Source organism: Ovis canadensis, chromosome 15, assembly GCF_042477335.2.
Source record: "Ovis canadensis isolate MfBH-ARS-UI-01 breed Bighorn chromosome 15, ARS-UI_OviCan_v2, whole genome shotgun sequence".
In the NCBI taxonomy this organism is placed as follows: domain Eukaryota; kingdom Metazoa; phylum Chordata; class Mammalia; order Artiodactyla; family Bovidae; genus Ovis; species Ovis canadensis.
The window spans coordinates 88,579,780-88,597,466 of record NC_091259.1 but is presented as its reverse complement, the minus strand read 5'-3'; the positions used below and the strand labels follow the sequence as shown (position 1 = coordinate 88,597,466).

The 17,687-nt window shown below is 47.3% G+C and overlaps 1 pseudogene; it reads left to right on the top strand.

The window, feature by feature from the left end:
- The first annotated feature begins 3,913 nt into the window (after positions 1 to 3,913).
- Positions 3,914 to 5,917, top strand: LOC138420243 (olfactory receptor 5AP2-like; annotated as a pseudogene).
- Positions 5,918 to 17,687: the final 11,770 nt, after the last annotated feature.

Below are 17,687 nucleotides of genomic sequence, written 5' to 3'. Positions count from 1 at the left end.
TTAGGATTCAAAGGTTCAAACGTATACAAAGCAGAGAGTATGATAAATTAATTCAGATTTATTTCTTATCCAACTTGAATAGTTAACAATTTTAGCATTTCTACCATCAGCTCTCCTCCCACTCAGATTTTAACTTTTAATATAACTTATTTTATAATTGTAATGTACAATTATTTTATAATTGTAATTGTAATGTACATTATTTTAATGTAACTTTTTAAGTTGCAAAAATAATATAGGCTTCCCTCCTAGCACAGTCGGTAATGAATCTGCCTACATGCAGGAGACCCAGGTACGATTCCTGGGCAGGGAAGATCCCTTGGAGAAGGAAATGGCAACCCACTCTAGTATTTTTGCCTGGGAAATCCCACGGACAGAGAAGCCTGGTGGTGCGCAAGAGTCGGACACGACTTAGAGACTAAACCACACCACATACACCCTTTAGCCTCACCAGTTCCTTATTTTTGCCCCATTTATATCACAGGATAAACACATAAAGTATTCATGCGTGCATGCGTGCGCAGTCGTGTCCAGCTCTCTGTGTCCTCGGGACTGCAGCCTGCCAGGCTCCTCTGTCATGGGATTTTCCGGGTAAGAGTACTGGAGTTGGTTGCCATTTCCTACTCCACATAAACTATTAATGTATAGAACATTCAGAATATTATCAATAGACACTTTAGTGAGCAGTTCCTAGGAAAGCCCATACAGTTATCAAAACTGGGACACCTTGCAATGATATAGTTTTGTCTCTAATCCACAGTTCATATTTAGACTTGTCAATTCTCTCCCAAATATATTCTTTATTTTTCCCTATGCATCCACCTGATAATCTTAAAGAAAATTCCAAAATCCCCAAGTGTATCTTTTCCTGGACTTTATTTTAATGACCATTTGTTGTTCAGTTACTCAGTTGCGCCCGACTTTTTGAAACCCCACGGACGCAAGGCCTCCCTGTCCTTCACCGTCTCCCAGAGTTTACCCAAACCCATGTTCACTGAGTCAGTGAAGCCATCCAGCCATCTCCTCCTCTTTAATGACCATATGTGACCATTTCTCGATGTTGTTGCCTAGACTTTGCTGGTACCCTAGCTCCTGGTCTTCCCACTGGGTAATCCAGGCCTGACTCAGAGCAGAATGGAACCATCCCATCTCAGCTGAGAGCAGCTGGGTCATGTGCCCTGTACTTCTCTTCAGCTCAAACACTCAGGATTCCAGAACCTCCACCACCCCCACTCCAGGAGCCTCAGCTGAGCCATCAGGGGACAGGCTCGGGGGAGCAGTGTCAGCCGACAGATAGAGAGGAGGCCCTCTCCCCACCCCCACAAGCAGAGCCAGAGAGAGGGAAAGAGGGGGAAGGCCACACCTGGGAGATGATCCAAATGCATTTTTGCTCCTGGCTAACCATCCCCTTGGTTCCTCCTTATGCCCATGGGCATTTCTTCTGCTTAAATGTTAGCTTCACTTCTGAAAATATAATTTTTTGAATTGCTAATAGAGATAAACTACCCATTCTGTTAACAAGGCTCCCAGTGCCTCCTTGGATGAGTCCCTGGTGGCTGATGCCAGGAGAGCTTCCCAGAGAGGGTCAGGCCCCAGGATGCCTGCCCCAGGGCGCCCCCCCCCCTCAGGGCTCCAGCACGGCTGGGACACAGGAACAGGAAGGAAAGGGGCTCAGCCCGGCCTGACCCACCCTAGACTCACTCTCGTGGAGCTCAGCATCACCGACTCGTCCTCCAGGGTTGGAGCCCAGGACAGGCCCTCCATGTCCAGCCAAGGTGCCCTGGGCCCTTTAGTAGAATAGCTGGGAAAATTGGCCTCCAGATTCCAGCAAGCCCCCACGGGGGAAGAAGACAACGTCCCTTCACTCAGAATTCAGAGTCAAGGGAGGACGCGGGACGGCTCCCTCCTCTCCTTCTGAGCCTCCCTGTGGCCAAGGTGGAACCACAAGCGCCAGCTCCTCAAGGAGACCCTAACTTCCTCTGCCTCAGGACCAAAGCACGTGACCAGACTCTGCAGGGGATCATCCCTTCTGCCCTGAGACTGACCCTCCCAGGATCCCAGGAGACGAGCTGGACCCCATGTGTGTCAGGGCCTCCCGGAGCTCTGAGCCTCCGCTGCATCTGGGGTCACGAGAGGGCAGAGCCAGCTGATAAACTGGCAGGACCAGGGACGGCCTCAGCTTCAGTCCTGAGGGCCACTCTCTGTTCCCCTGAGCCGGGAGCCCTGCCATCAGCTCTGAGTCCAGAAACAGCTCTAGAGAGAACCCCGAAGACACAGGCTGCAGTGGAAGTGAGTCTGGGAATCCCCTGTGTGCCTGGTGGGGAGGATCCTGAGTTCCCACTGGCGGTGTGCCAGGTGGGAGCACCGGCCGCTGAGGTGGGTGATTGTCCATCGGAAGTCCTCCTGAGTCCCCACCAGAGCTGGTTCAGAGGGCTGAGGTCCCCTGTTCTCTCCTCCTTCCTCTCCCCGGAATCAGGACGCACCCCACCCCCTGCTCTGCCAGCCTGTGGGCGTCTCCTGAGACCCCGCTGCATTCAGGGGTCCCAGCCGCTACGTGTTCCTAATCTAACCGGGGGCATGGACGCTAACGTGACTTGCGGGTTCTACCCTGTCTCCAGAAGCGAGCTACGCGCATCGACACGCGTTCCCTCCCGATCTCACAGAATCTGAGGACAGCGACCAGAGCGAGGCTCAGAGCTGGGGTCGCTCTGCCAAGTCTCCCGACTCTTCCCTGCGCTTTTTGCCCGGTGGAAATGGTCGGTCCACCGAGGAGGCCAGGTCCCGCCCCAGGCTGTGGCACACCCTTCTCTGCGCCGTCGAGCTACCCCGTCGCCGTTGTTCAGGCCCCAGCCCCCCTCCCTTTCTGAGCCCTCACCGCTCACTGCGCAGAGTGGGCACCGCGCAATTTCATCCCCGGGTCCCAGGAGCGAGTCTGCGTCTCAACAATATTTCAAGGTCCTAAACGACCAAAGCCATGCTTTACGCTATTTTGGCAATTGCTGTTTAAATACTTTTGAACAACTGCAATTGTTTGAATATTTTTTGCATAACAGAGACTATTCAAGAATTTGCTCTTTGCTGGATACAAAACATAAAATAGCCTCTGCTTGAAAAGTTCTGTAGAGAAACAAAACGACGCGGTTGGGGGTGGGTGGGGAAGGAAGACTCAGAAAGGCTGACCAAGCCCTGTCAAGCGATTCTAAATGCGTCTGTGTGAGTCAGACTCAACCTCCAGCTTAGAGCAGCAGCCACGGGGATTCCAGCTGCGGGAGGGGAGGCCCCTGGCAGGGCTGAGGCGGGACTTCGCAGGCGTCATGGAGGACATCCGGGGGCTCTTCACTAGCTGGAGCCGCGGGTCCATCTGCAAGGCTGTCAGTCAAGGCCATCGTCAGTGAGGATTATCAAAGACGGGCCTCTGAAGGACTCACGTGTTCCTCTGGGAGTCGGGCGGGAGCAGGTGAGGAGGGAACCTAGTCTGTCTGGACAGGGAAGATGGAAAGAGAGAGGGGGCGGGAGAGGAGGACCAGAGCCCTCACTTACTGGGAAGCAGCATGGAGGCGCTCCAAGCAGGACGTGAGGGTGTGTGTGTGAGGGTCTGCGAGGGTGTGTGTGTGTGTGTGAGGGTGTGTGTGTGAGGGTCTGCGAGTGTGTGTGTGTGTGTGTATGAGTCCGTGTATGTGTGTGTCAGTGTGTGTCAGTGTAAGAGTGTGTGGGTGTGGGTGTGTGTGTCTGTGTGAGTGTGTGTGAATGTATGAGTGTGAGAGTGTGTGTCTATGTCTGTGTGCGTCAAGAGAATCTGGCTGTCGTCTTACAAGAGAAAAAGAAAACCATTAATATTCACTGTGGACCAGAGACTCTTCATTTGTGCAAAATTAAGTCCTTCAACCAAGAAAGTAGAAAGGGAGGAGCGAGCATGGAGAAGGCCGAGGGCGCCTGGGGAAGAAGCGGAGCGCAGGCCCGGCAGCAGGGCCGGAAGCGGCGGGCTGGGCACGTGACCGGACTCTCCGCCGGGACGCCTTTCCGCGCTGCGTCCTGCGACCTGCATGCGTAGCTGCAGGCCCAGGAGAGCGGGGACGGGACCTCGCCTTTCCCGATCATTTGCTGCGCTCCAGACATTCAGAGCTTTTCCGCTCATTCGGTTCATCTAGGCCGCAGAGGTGTCCTGAGTAGGCATATGATCTCTATTTCACAGGTAAGAAAAACAAGACTCAAAAGACACAGCTTATCCAAGGAGACGCAGCCTGCGAGAGGCGAGCTGAGATGAAGGCTCAGGTCTGTCTGCCTTCACAGCGCGTGTCCTGCCCACTACAGCGTGACACCCGCACGCATCTTGTAGAAGAGGACTTACGCGCGCTTGGCGTTCCTCCGCATCATACTTTGCACAGGCAGACACACTCAGCAAAAATACCTGTTAAAAAAAAAAAGAAAGAAAGACTACCAAATGTAAAGTGAGTGTATTACTTAAGTAGTCTAGGGACAGAAGACTTGCCTTTTCCCCTCAAAGGTAGTTATAATTCCCCTCATGAAACCAAACAGAAAATAAAGATTAATTATTTGTAGAGCTAGTAATTACATTGAGGGGAGGAAGGAGGAACAGCAATATTATTCTTATCAACACAACTTTAGTTCTGCTATATAATTTACATGCACAATCCAACTGAATCCTTATTAAAAAAAAACCGTGTGAAATAGGTTAGAATAAATCACCTGTTCTACAGTTAGGGAAACTGAGTCTCAGAATGGTTAAGTGAGCTGTTCAAACTTATGGAAGTAGGGAGTGTCTGAGTGATGGTCGGTTGCCACCTCTGCAGAGGACGCCTGGAGAATTACCCTTTGCTGCTGGAAACTACACCCCCGTCACCCAGTTCATCCTGCTGGGATTCTCCAATGCTCTGGATTCTCCAATGCTCTGGATTCAGAAGCTTCTCCTTGGAGGCTTCCTGCTCATCTATGTCATGACCGTGGTGGGCAACCTGGGGATGATGGCGCTCATCCTCACGGACTCCCGCCTCCACCGGCCCATGTGCCTCTTTCTCAGCGTCCTCCCTTTCCTTGATGCCTGCTACTCCTCTGTGGTCACACCCTGGCTGCCGGGCGACTTTCTGGCCTCGGGCAGGTCCGTCTCCTTCAAGGGCTGCGTGGTCCAGATGACCTTCTCTGTGATGCCCGCCGCGGCTGAGAGCTTCCTGCTGGCTTCCGTGGCCTGCGACCGCTGCACGGCCATCTGCAGACCTCTCCACTGGGCTCCGTCATGACCAGGGCCCCTGTCTCCAGCTGGTGGCTGCTTCCTCGCTTTCAGTGGCGCTAATTCTGCTATTGAGACTGGGAATGTCTTTGCCCTGCCTTTCTGTGGGCCCAACCAGGTACCGCACTACTTCTGTGACATCCAACCCCTTCTCCATCGGGCCTGTGCCAACACAGCCACGGCAGGTATGACCCTCTATACCTTCTCTGCCCTGGCTACCTATCTACCTGCTGCCCTCATCCTCACCTCCCACGGCCTGGGCTTGGTGGCCCCTGGGAGGATGTGCTGGGCAGCTGGGAAGGAGAAGGCCCTCTCCACGTGTGCCTCCCCCTTCCTGGCCTTTGCCATCTCCTACAGCACCGTGATTTCACCTACGTCCAGCCTCGTGGATCCACCGATGACACCAGTGGCCAGGTGGTGTCTGTCTGCTGCACCATCATAACCCCCACGCTCAGCCCCATCATCTAGAGCCTCCGCAACAAGGAGGTGAAGGAGGCCCTGCAGAGGAAGCGCGTGCTAAACCCTGCGAGGTTGTTGGTTGGCAAGAGGAAGGCACAGCATCTTCCAAATCAGACTGTGAACCGTCCTAGCCAGGAGCAGCCTGGTTTGGAAGGAGGGGGAGGAAGTAAGAGAGAAACAGCAAATACCATACTTTATACAGAGTGTTGCTAAAGCAACTTTGCACCCATTATCATATTCAGTCTGCCATTGCACAGTGGAGCAGCCATCCTAAGGATGATCTCATTTTACAACTGAAGGAGATTTCACTCCGTAAACATAAGTTAATAACCTAAATCAATTCATGACAGAGTAAGTATTATATTTAGAATTATAAAGAATTATATTTAGCCTGGATGTCTTTGAATATGCACGTAGGGGCTTCTCTGATAGTCCGGTGGCTAAGAGTCTGTGCTCTCAATGCAGGAGGCCCGGGTTTGATCCCTGGTCAGGGAACCAGATCGCACACGCCAACTAAGACCTTATTGTTCAATTGCTCAGTCATGTCTGACTCTGCAACCCCATGGACTGCAGCAGACCAGGCTTCCCTGTCCTTCACCATCTGTCTGAGTTTGCGCAAACTCATGTCCATGGAATCAGTGGTGCCATCCAACCACCTCATCCTCTAAGACCTAGCACAGTCAAATAAATAAAAATAAGTATTTAAAATAAACCAATAAATATACATGCTATATGGTGATCATATGTGCTTTGGAGAATCACACAAATGAGGGACGTGAACTTGACGTACTTCAAGGTTGGCACTGGACTGGGAGGCACGCTCTTAAACTAAGGCAGCATTTTTTTAATGCTTCCCTCTTGGCAACGTTTTGTTTGTCTGTCTTCCTGGGTCTTAGTCGCTGTGCGCAGGGCTCTCTCTGGTTGCAGAGCGCGGGGCTGCTCTTCGCTGCAGTGCAGAGGCTGCTCACCGTGGCGGCTTCCCTTGTTGCGGAGCAGGCGCTTCAGGAGCCGCAGCTCGCAGGCTCTAGAGCGGGTGTGGTAGTTTGGCACACCGGCCCAGCTGTTTCGTGGCTTGTGAAGTCCTCCCACACCAGGAATCGAAGCTGTGTCCTCTCCATTAGCAGGCCGACTCCTGTCCACTGCACCACCAAGGAAATCGGAGACAGAGTCTGAACCCGGACTGTGCTGGCCTCACTCTGAGATTTTTGGATCATCAAAAGACCTTCTTCAGATCTGTCTTAAGGATGTGATTCTAAATATAGACAATCTTACTATACAAAGAGGCTTATCACAGCATCATGTTCGAAAACAAAAACTTGGGAGAAATGTAAATATTCGAAGAAGGAAAAAACTAAACCCCTAAATGTTATGTTGATGGAGACGACATAATAACACGGAAAACAGAAGGTCAGAATAGTGTGATTGCAACAATGTGATACAAAGGAGTAGGGAAAACCGGGGAGGAACACACTGATGTAAAGGATGGTCTTACAAGAGCAGTGGCGCTGTGAGAAGAGGCTTGTCTATTTTTCTCAAAAATTTTACCAAACTTTTTAATGAGCATATTCAATTTTGATATTTTATTCTAAAAATGGATAATTTAAAAATCCTTTCCAGTAAACTAAGCGTGAAAATATTTTACTTTTTTGTGTCTCCTTCCAGAAAGCAAATATTTACAAAATTCTTCCTGTGCGTCACATTCTTTTAACTAATAAACCAAGTTTTTAGTATACACGTGCAATTAACGTCAGGACTAGAACATTATGGTAAAGAGACTTGATAAAAATTAATCTAGTTCACTCACCTGTAAAAATATGTATGAGGTCATCAGGCCACCACACGGTGGTGGGACCTACCTAGATTAAGATCCAGAACATGCATTAGGTAGCTTTATGCTGCGGTGACAACCGCACAATGTCCGCCAGTTAACACCACAAAGGCTTTTACCCATGCTAAGCTGAGACACACCAGGTGACTCGCCAGCGCAGACTTTATCCCTCCGCCAATATCTGGACCCCTTTCATCCGACAATGCCATCATCTCAGACTCGAAGAGCCCTCCAAGACTGCCAGGGGAAATAATCAAGAAGGCCACGGAGCGAGCTCTTAACCGTCTGGCCTGAGGTTGGCTCACATCACCTCACCCCCTTATGGCTTTAGCATAACTGCAGGAGAGCCTGGAAATACAGTCTTCTTAGTCCAGACATAGAAACAGTAAGTGAGGCTTCATAAACACATAGCTTTGTCTCTGTCGCCGGCCATTTGGGCAGCTGATTACGCCGCCTTCTGTACGAAGTTCTAGAACACCACCAGATTAAATCTGAAATAAGCCTCTGGTTAACTCATGCGCATGCGTGCTAAGTCACTTCAGTCGTGTCTGACTTCTCTGTCCCAGGGATTCTCCAGGCAAGAATACTGAAGTGGGTTGCCGCGCCCTTCTCCAGGTTAACTCATGCTCCTCATAATTGAGGTGAACCATTTCCCAGGGTGGAAATGTTTGAACATCCTCTGCCTGTGCTGAGCTACCTCTGTCGTTTTCTGAACTGCACACTAAGATCGTGGTGCCGCCACAAGCAGCAGAAGGAATTCTGAGACCTGCTCGTTGACAGTTGCCGTGGCTCAGACGGTAAAGCGTCTGTGTACAATGCGGGAGACCCAGGCTCGATCCCTGGGTTGGGAAGATCCCCTGGGGAAGGAAATGGCAATCCATTCCAGTACTATTTCCTGGACAATCCCATGGACGGAGGAGCCTGGTGGGCTACAGTCCACGGGGTCACACAGAGTTGGACACGACTGAGTGACTTCACTCACTTTTCCCTTTCATGCATTGGAGAAGGAAATGGCAGCCCACTCCAGTGTTCTTGCCTGGAGAATCCCAGGGACAGGGGAGCCTGGTGGGCTGCAGTCCATGGGGTCGCACAGAGTCGGACACGACTGAGCGACTTCACTTCAAGTTGCAGGTCACAGTTCCCTGGGATTCCAAACCCATCGCACGACACAGTAGTATTTACTAAGAGGGAACTTAATCCGAGTCTGAACCCTGTAATGCATCACCCATGAGTGTGTATACACAAACACTTACGTTCTTCAAGAGAGAATAAGAAACGACAAAAAGGAAAGCATTTTGAAAGCATGAAAGTCAGAAAACAAAAAGTAAAGATAAATGTGCTCATGATACAACCCTATGGCACAAGTTAAAATTAGAGACGATCAGCAGCTATCCACCTTCACTAAACAAATGCTGAACAAGTATTTATACTTTCAGTCTGAGGAGTGGCAAAGTGGTGTCCTCTCTCTCCCATTCACCGTTGTGTCCTCAGCGTCTGCAGCAACGCCTGGCCCATCACAGACACTTGATGAGGGAAAGCACGGGCCTCTCACGCTGCTTTCCATGGACCTGCGGCGGCGTCAACGCCTGAGAGCTTCTGAGAAACGGAGACGCGGGAGACCCGGCAGATGGGAAACTGTGGCGGTGCTGTGTGAACTGGGCTGACTGCTGTTGAGAACAATTCGGCATCAAGTTAAAAAGCTGAACATGTACATACACTATGATTCAGCAATTCAGTGAGTAGGCATATAATCAAGAGAAATTCTTGCAGATTCGCATTTTGAAATATATACCAGGAATGCTTAAAGCAACACTATTTCCCATAGCAAAAAAAAAAAACGTGAAAGCAACTGTAGGAACAGATGAATGAAACAGCGCATATTCATACAACAAAAACTAAACGGCAGCAAAAATGAAAGAAGCAGAGGTTATGTAGCAAAATAAATGTCTCCAAAACAGAAGACTGAATGAAATGAGAAAGTAACAGAAGAATACACACAGTGTTACTCCATCTGTAGGGTTTAAACATAGATAATGACCCAGCAATCATTCCTAGGTATGTACATACACATATACGTAAATATATCTCTCCAAAAGAAACAAAAACGCTGATTTGAAGATGGGCATACACCCCAGTGCTCATAGCAGCATTATTTACAATTACCAAGGTATGGAAGCAAACTAAATGCCCATCAACAGATAAAAAATAGATAAGAATTTATTATATAAAAATACATCTTATTTATATAAAAATTTATCGATGGATAAAAATGAGGTGGTACGTATACACACACACACAATGGAATCACACTCGGCCATAACAAAATAGAAAGTTTTGCCACTTGTAGCAAAACAGATGGCCTTGGAGGACATTATGCTAAGTGATATAAGTCAGACAGAGAAATACAAGTGATGTATGATATCATTTATATGTGGAGTCTAAAAAAATACAGACTAGTGAATATAACAAAAAAGTAGCAGGGGGCGGAGCGAGGGTTGCTGTCGGGGTGGGGGGGTCGGGGGCTCAAACTCCTGGGTGTCAAATAGACTAACTGTACATCGTGTGTGAGGAACCTAGCCAATGTTCGGTAACAACTGTACGTGGAAAGCAACTTTTTAGAATTTTTTTAAATTTTAAATGGGCAAAATTAAACTACTATAATATTTAGAAATGTATTAATAGATGGTAAAGCTGTTTAAAATAAAGCAAGGAGTGATTACACAAAATTTGGGATAATGCTCGCCTCTTATCGGGGAGAAAAAGAAGGTGAAATTGTTACCAAGTCCAAGTTCACTCTGCTCACCCCATGGACAGGCCAATAAATCCAAGAAACAGGTGTTGAGCCAAGGAATACAACTTTATTCAGTCCTATTTGGCTGACTGAGAGGATGACAAATTACTGTCTCAAAATAACCATCTTACGGGGGGCCTGGATGCCAGGGTCTTTTATAGAAGGGAGATGGAGAGGGTACGTGAGGAAATAAATAAAAAGGCCACTAATCTTAGTCTTGTAACTATCTTCCAGAATGGCACGCCTCCGGCACGGATGTCTTCCTGTCCTCCTTTCTGCCCTCCACAGGTGTACAGGGGCCTGAACAAAGGCACTTCAGTGTCGCAGTCTGGGAAAGGGGCAGGGTTCCCCGAGGCAGGCCATGGTGTATGATGGTAATAACAAAAGCAGAAGAGCAAGCCGAAGAAACAGTTCTGACGTGGAGTCAGAATCGGCTCGTCCCAGCCACAGAATGAGGAAGAGGCTCGCAGGCGCACCCTTAGGTCCTGCTACGGGAGATATAACTGTGGACCACCACCATCTCCCTCACCCGGGAGCTGGGGAGAAACATAGAACCTCCGGCTCTTCCCCAAACCCATTGATTCCGCATCTGCATTTTAACATGGTCCTCAGGCGACTCTTAACCACATTAAAGACACCTGCAAAGTTCTATTTTTAAGGTAGATAGTGCATGCGCTTGCGAGCTCAGTCACGTTCGGCTCTTTGTGACCCCATGGACTGCAGCCAACCAGGCTCGTCTGTCCTTGGAATTTTCTAGGCAAGAATACTGGAGTGGGTTGCTGTGCCCTCCTTCGAGGAATCTTCTCAACCCAGGGTACAAACCTGCGTTTCTTGTGTCTCCTGCATTGGCAGGCGGATTCTTTCCCACTGTGCCACCTGGGAAACCCAGACAGTGCATACACAGGCGTTTACTTTAGCAGCGTTCTTCAAACGCTGCAGCTTTCATACACTTTCACTTGTGTATTTTGCAATTAAGAACATTTTTTCAATATACAGTTTGAATAGTTTTTAAATATTTCTCAGAATAAATATAAAAACAAAGACATATATAAAAAGAAGGAAGATGACAAAAAACTGAAAACAAACTCAGATATTTAGACTCAAAATCCAGTGCTATTTCCATTCTTCCCTGCCTTTGCCCCAAGACAGTAAATGTATGGACCCCCAGAAATTGATCATTTCCACTTCTTCCTGCAACTGCATGGGCCAAAGGCCACAAGGAAAGTTGAAGACTAGTGGAAGCTTTGGCGATTGATCATTCTTACCTAGATATTCAGGGGTGGGCTAGGAAAGTATTTTCCTACTCAGATAATCCCTGCCTCTGGAAACTTTCTTTTTTTTCTGAAAAATGTACCCAAAATTGAAATGGCTGAAATTTGAATGTTGTACGTATATGTTTTATCCGCTTGGAAGGAAAGGAGGGAGAGAAGTGATACAATTCAGAGAGCGAAAAAATATTATGAAGTCTCAAATATGGTATAAACAATTTATATCTGAAGGTTATACACTGTATACGGAGAAGGCAATGGCAATCCACTCCAGTACTCTTGCCTGGAAAATCCCATGGACAGAGGAGTCTGGTAGGCTACAGTCCAAGAGTTGAACACAATTGAGCAACTTCACTTTTCCTTTTCACTTTCATGCATTGGAGAAAGAAATGGCAACCCACTCCAGTGCTCTTGCCTGGAGAATCCCAGGGACGGTGGAGCCTGGTGGGCTGCCATCTATGGGGTCGCACAGAGTCGGACACGACTAAAGCGACTTAGCAGCAGCAGCAGCATACACTGTATATCTAAGTATTTAACTTATTAACAAGAGATCCTACTTTAAATACTGATAACACATGTGCATACTCTCAAACGTGTCAGGGTCTTTGCAGCCCCATGGGTTGTAGCCTGCCAGGCTCCTCTGTCCATGGAATTTTCCAGGCAAGAATATTGATAAACAAATTTTCTTTCTTTTTTTTCTCATGCCTTGCAGGATCTTAGTCCCCTGACCAGGGATGGAACCCAGGCTTCCACAGTGAAATCACCAGGTTATAACTGCTGGACCACCAGGGAATTCTCTCAACTTTAATTTTCTCCTGGAACTTTGCAATTCATAAGTCCTGATTCATTTTGTTTATTTGAAATGGTATTTGAAAGGAGAAAATCTAATTTTAATGTTGGATATAAAGATCTGCTGACAGTAATTAGGCAAATGATAGAGAAGGAAACTGTGGAACTGTGAAAATGACTTTCCAACGCTCTTTTAAAATTTGTAAAGAGAAAATGTAACACTGATTGTCTTTCTCCCTTCAAAAAGGAGACTGCAACCAGCTAAATCAGTCTGCAGTTTAGTGGACTGTGGACTTCCCTCTGCTGAGGGTTAGCTGATGCTGATACTCAGCTTCGGAGGAATAGGTGTTTATCCAAACTGCTCCAGATTCACCTGTGTGAAGAGTTTGACTTTATTTTTTCTTGGCAAGGTCTTTTGAGTTCCTCTTCCTGGAGTGAAAGTGTTGGTGTCTCAGGCCTGTCCGACACTTTGTGATCCCGTGACGGACTGCAGCCGGCCAGCTCCTCTGTCCATGGGATTTTCCAGGCAACAGTACTGGCGTGAGTAGCCATACTCCTCTCCAGGGGATCTTTCCAACCTGGGGATCGAACCTGGGTCTGCAGGGCAGGCGGACTCTTTATCATCTGAGCCACCAGGGAAGCCCTTTCTGAAACAGGAGATGGCAACCCACTCTGATATTCTTGGAGAGTCCCCATGGACAGAGGAGCCTGGAGGGCTACAGTCCACAGGTCTCTAGGAACCGGACACGACTGAGCGACAGACACACACACACACTCTGCCAGATAGCAAAAGCGTTCTCTTGGGCAATTCTGGGCAATCATAGTCCGTTTAGAAGTACCCTCCGCCCCTTCCCTGACCCCCACCCATACACACACTCCTTCCTTTCCCAGAGCTGAGAGCACCAAGGAGTCGGGGTGGGATAGCTAGAATCAGGGCCTGGTCCTTTGGTCTCCGTGCTGGCCTTTCCCCTGACTTCCTCTTTCCACCTGCTTTCCAGTTGCCAGACCGTGACGTCAGGGTCCTGACTCCATATCCGAATGCCACTCTGGTCACTCAGCCTCTCCTGGTACACTCTCAGAGGGGCTGGCCACACTCACCCTCTCCCATGCCACGTGGGGTCTCTGTCCAGCCCTGCCATACACCCACTTCTTTCCATTGCTCCTTGAAGTAATGGCTGCCTTCCTTCCAGATGGCGGCTCCAGAGACTGGACCACAGGATTCCTTCTGGATTCAGCGGCCCAACCCCCAAGCTCACTACAGCTCTTTCCTAACTTGCAAGCCTAAGGAATTTTTATCTGGAGAGAAAGAAAAGCTCTGGAAAAACCTGGTTCTGACTGAGCACCTATTCTTGTATGCCTGTGGTTAAGGCACAAGTATATGCCCTGGGTCATTGAAGACTCTAGCTTTTGAAGTTCAAAAGCTTTTTATCACAAAAGCTTTATCTCTGCCCTGAGTTTCCAAAACATATTTTAAACCTCAAAGGCCAGGGATTGACTTTTTTGGTATTTGCACTATGCGGCACTAACCTTACCCCAAGATGTGGCTGCCAAGAGGTCTCGTTTGAAGAGGGAAAGATCATTGAGTTTGTTTTTTTGTTTGTTTAATTATTTTTTTTTAAATCAGTGTATCAAAATAAGATTCTACTGTAACATTCACACATTTTCTCCACCACTACACCTTATCTTTTAGCCACAAACTTTGGAAATATATGTACAGCATTTTGTACATGTGGTTTAAATTTTGTTGTTCTCCTTTATAATTGAACACAGTTGTCAAACTTACTTAAATTCAATAAGCATCAAATTTACTTTTTTTGGCATATCCAATGGTATCTTTCTTTGCCTTAGTTGTAAAATCATTAACATCAGCATTTTATTTTTCCATTTTCCACTATACTTCTATAAATAAGGGTAAATATGCAATAAAATGTTCGAGTAGTTACACAAACTTTGCCATATTTAGATGGGAGCGCTACTCGGAGGACACTATCGGCTGACAGACAGCAGGACTCTGGGGGAGCATAAAATGGTTGTTTGTCTACAGAAACAGAAAAGTCAAATTTGGTATAAGAGAGTTTAGAGGTAAGGCTACCCATGAAAGGGCCAGCTGTATAAAAGCTAATGACTGCCTGGATTGTGATTCTTTCATTTTTTGTCCACCCTTACCTGTCTTCACATGTCTGGGTGGAAACAATGAAAACAATTCTGCCTATAACGGTTTTGAAGGTGTGAAACTGTTAGTCATTCTGTCCTGTCTGCCTCTTCTTGACCTCATGGACTGCAGCCTGCCAGCTGTCTCCGTCCATGGGATTCTCCAGGCCAGAATACTGGAGTGGGTTGACATTCACTTCTCCAGGGAATCTTCCCAAGCCAGGGATCGAACCCGGGTCTCCTGCCTTGCAGGACATTCTTCACCATCTGAGCCACCCGGCAAGCCCTGTGATGGCTTTATCAAAGCATAATTCCCTTATCCTACAATTCATCTAAGCACAACAAATCCACACCTCTCCCCTTCCTTTGTCTCCCCTTTACGATTACACTCACAAGACTTCTGATACCAGATGTTTGGGGTTTCCCCCGCACACCAAGCGATTCTCTGCGATGCCAGCTAGATGTCCCACAATTCACCAACCAAAGTTAGCCCAGACCCCCCAGGTAAGGGCTCAGTCCCACAAGACTGCTCCCCACTTCAGATCCCAAACCAAGCTGTAGTCCCCAGGTTATCCACAACTTCAGTCTGACTCGGTTGCAAACTGGAGGTTTCCATGACCACCCTCAGCTCACCCTTGGATTCAGTTATTTGCTATAACAGCTCATAGAACTCAGGGAAACACTGACTTCCATTTATCAGTTTATCATAAAATAAAAGGTATGAAGGGGACTTCCCTGGCGGTCCAATGGTTGCGAATCCGCCTTGCAGTTCAGAAGGCACGGGTTTGATTCCTGGTCAGGAAACTAAGATCCCACATGCCGAGGAGTAACTTAGCCCATGAGCTGCAACTAACTGAGCCTGTACACAGCAGCTAGAGTCCATTTGCCACCCGAAAGACCCCACACAAAGCAACAAGGATCCTGGGCCACAAGCTGGTGCAGCCAAATAAACAAGTATTTTTAAAAGGTGTGATAAAGCACGCAGATGAAGACCCAAAGGGAGAGACATAGAAGGCAAGGTCCAGCAGGCTCCTAAGCACAGGATCTTCTGTTCCTGGAGAGCTGGGGTGCACCATCCTCCCAACGTGTAGATGTGTTTACCGACCCAGAAGGTCCCCAGACCCTAACCCTATTACTGAAACTTTTCTGGAGACTTCATCATGCAGGTGTGATGAGTTATTCATCCCATTTCCTCCCCCTCTCTGGAGTAGGGGCAGTGGAGAATGGACAGTCCTTTTCGTGGCTGAATAATGTTCCATTGCATCTACACCATTTAATGTGTCCATCCACCAGTTAATAGACATTTGGATGGTTTTCACCTTTTAACTATGATGAATACTGCTGCTAGGAACATTCATGTACAAGTTCACGTACAAGTATGAACACATATTTTTAATTCTCTAGGAATAGAATTGCTGGGTCATACAGAAGCCCTATGTTTAATCTGTTGAGGAGCTACCAGAATGTTTTCCAAAGTGTCTACATCATTTTACATTCCCACCAGCAGTGTCTGAGGACTCCAGTTTCCTCCCATTCTTACCAATACTTGTTCATATCCATCTTTTATCATTAAAAACATCCTCATGAATATGAAGTGATATGTCTTGCTGTGGTTTTGATTTTCATTTTCTTGATGACCAAAAATGTCAAAAAAATCTCTTTATGTGCTTATTGACTATTTGTCTATCTTTTCTGGAGTAACTATGTATTCAGATTGATGGGTTATTTTCATTATAGAGTTTATGTGTTCTTTATATATTCTAGATGCAAAGTCGTTTAGCAGATAATACAATTTGCAAATATTTCTTTCATTCAATAAAATGTCTTTTCATTCTTTTGAAAGTATCCTTTGATGCACAAAACTTTTTAACTTTGATGAAGTCTAATTTACCTATTGATATCGGCTGATTTTTTTTTTTTGTCACCCCCAGATCCTCCCAGAAAAATTCAGATGTTGAAGCCCTGATCCCTAACATGATAGTATTAGGTGATGGGGCCTTTAGGAGATAATTGTATCTAGATGAGGTCGTGAGGGAAGGGCCCGCATGGTGAGATTGATGTGCTCGTAAGAAGAAATGCCAGAGAGCTTGTTCTTGCCCCGTTTCCTCCTTCCTTTCTCGCTTTTTCTTTCTTTGGAGGACGTGGTGAGAAGGCAGCTATCTGCAAGCCAGTAAGAAAACTTTCCCCAGAACTTGCCTGTGCTAGCAGTCTGATCCCAGACTTCAGCCTCTGGAGCGGTGCGGAACGAATTTCTCTTGTTGAAGCTCCCCAGTCCATGGCATTTTCTTGTGGCAACCTGAGCTAAGAATTTATTTTTTGTTTGCTTGTTTCTCATGCTACGGGTCATATCTAAGAATCTATTGCCAAATCCAAGGTCATGAAGATTTTTTTTTTATTTTTGGAATAGAGGTGATTTACACCGTTGTGCTAGTTTCTGCTGTGCAATAAAGTGAATCACTTATGTATGTACACACATATATATATATCCACTCTGTTTTAAGATTCCTTTCCCATATACGCCATTGCAGAGTATTGCCTGGCATTCTCTGTGCTATACAGCAGTTTCTCATTAATTATCTATTTCATATGTGAAGTGAAGTGAAGTCACTCAGTCGTGTCCGACTCTTTGCAACCCCGTGGACTATAGCCTACCAGGCTCCTCTGTCCATGAGATTCTCCAGGCAAGAATACTGGAGTGGGTTGCCATTTCCTTCTCCAGGGGATCTTCCTGACCCAGGGATCGAACCCGGGTCTCCTGCATTGGAGGCGGACGCTTTACCCTCTGAGCCGCCAGGGACGCCCAGTGGCGGTGTGCGTATGTCAATCCCAGTCGCCCAGTTATAGCCCTGCCTCGTTTATCCCCTGGTAACTGCAATTTTGCTTTCTGCATCTATGACTCTACCTTTGTTTAGTAAATAAGTTCATTTCTACCCTTTCTTTTGTTTGTTTTTAAGATTCCACATGTAATTGATATCATGGTATTTGTCTTTCTCTGTCTGACCTACTCTACTCAGTAAGACGGTCTCTAGGCCCAACCATGTCCCTGCAAATGGCATGATTCTGTTCTTCTCACGGCTGTACAGTGTGTCATGGTGTGTGTGTGTGTGTACCACATCTCCCTTATGCATCCTCTGCTGATGGGCATCCGGGCTGCTT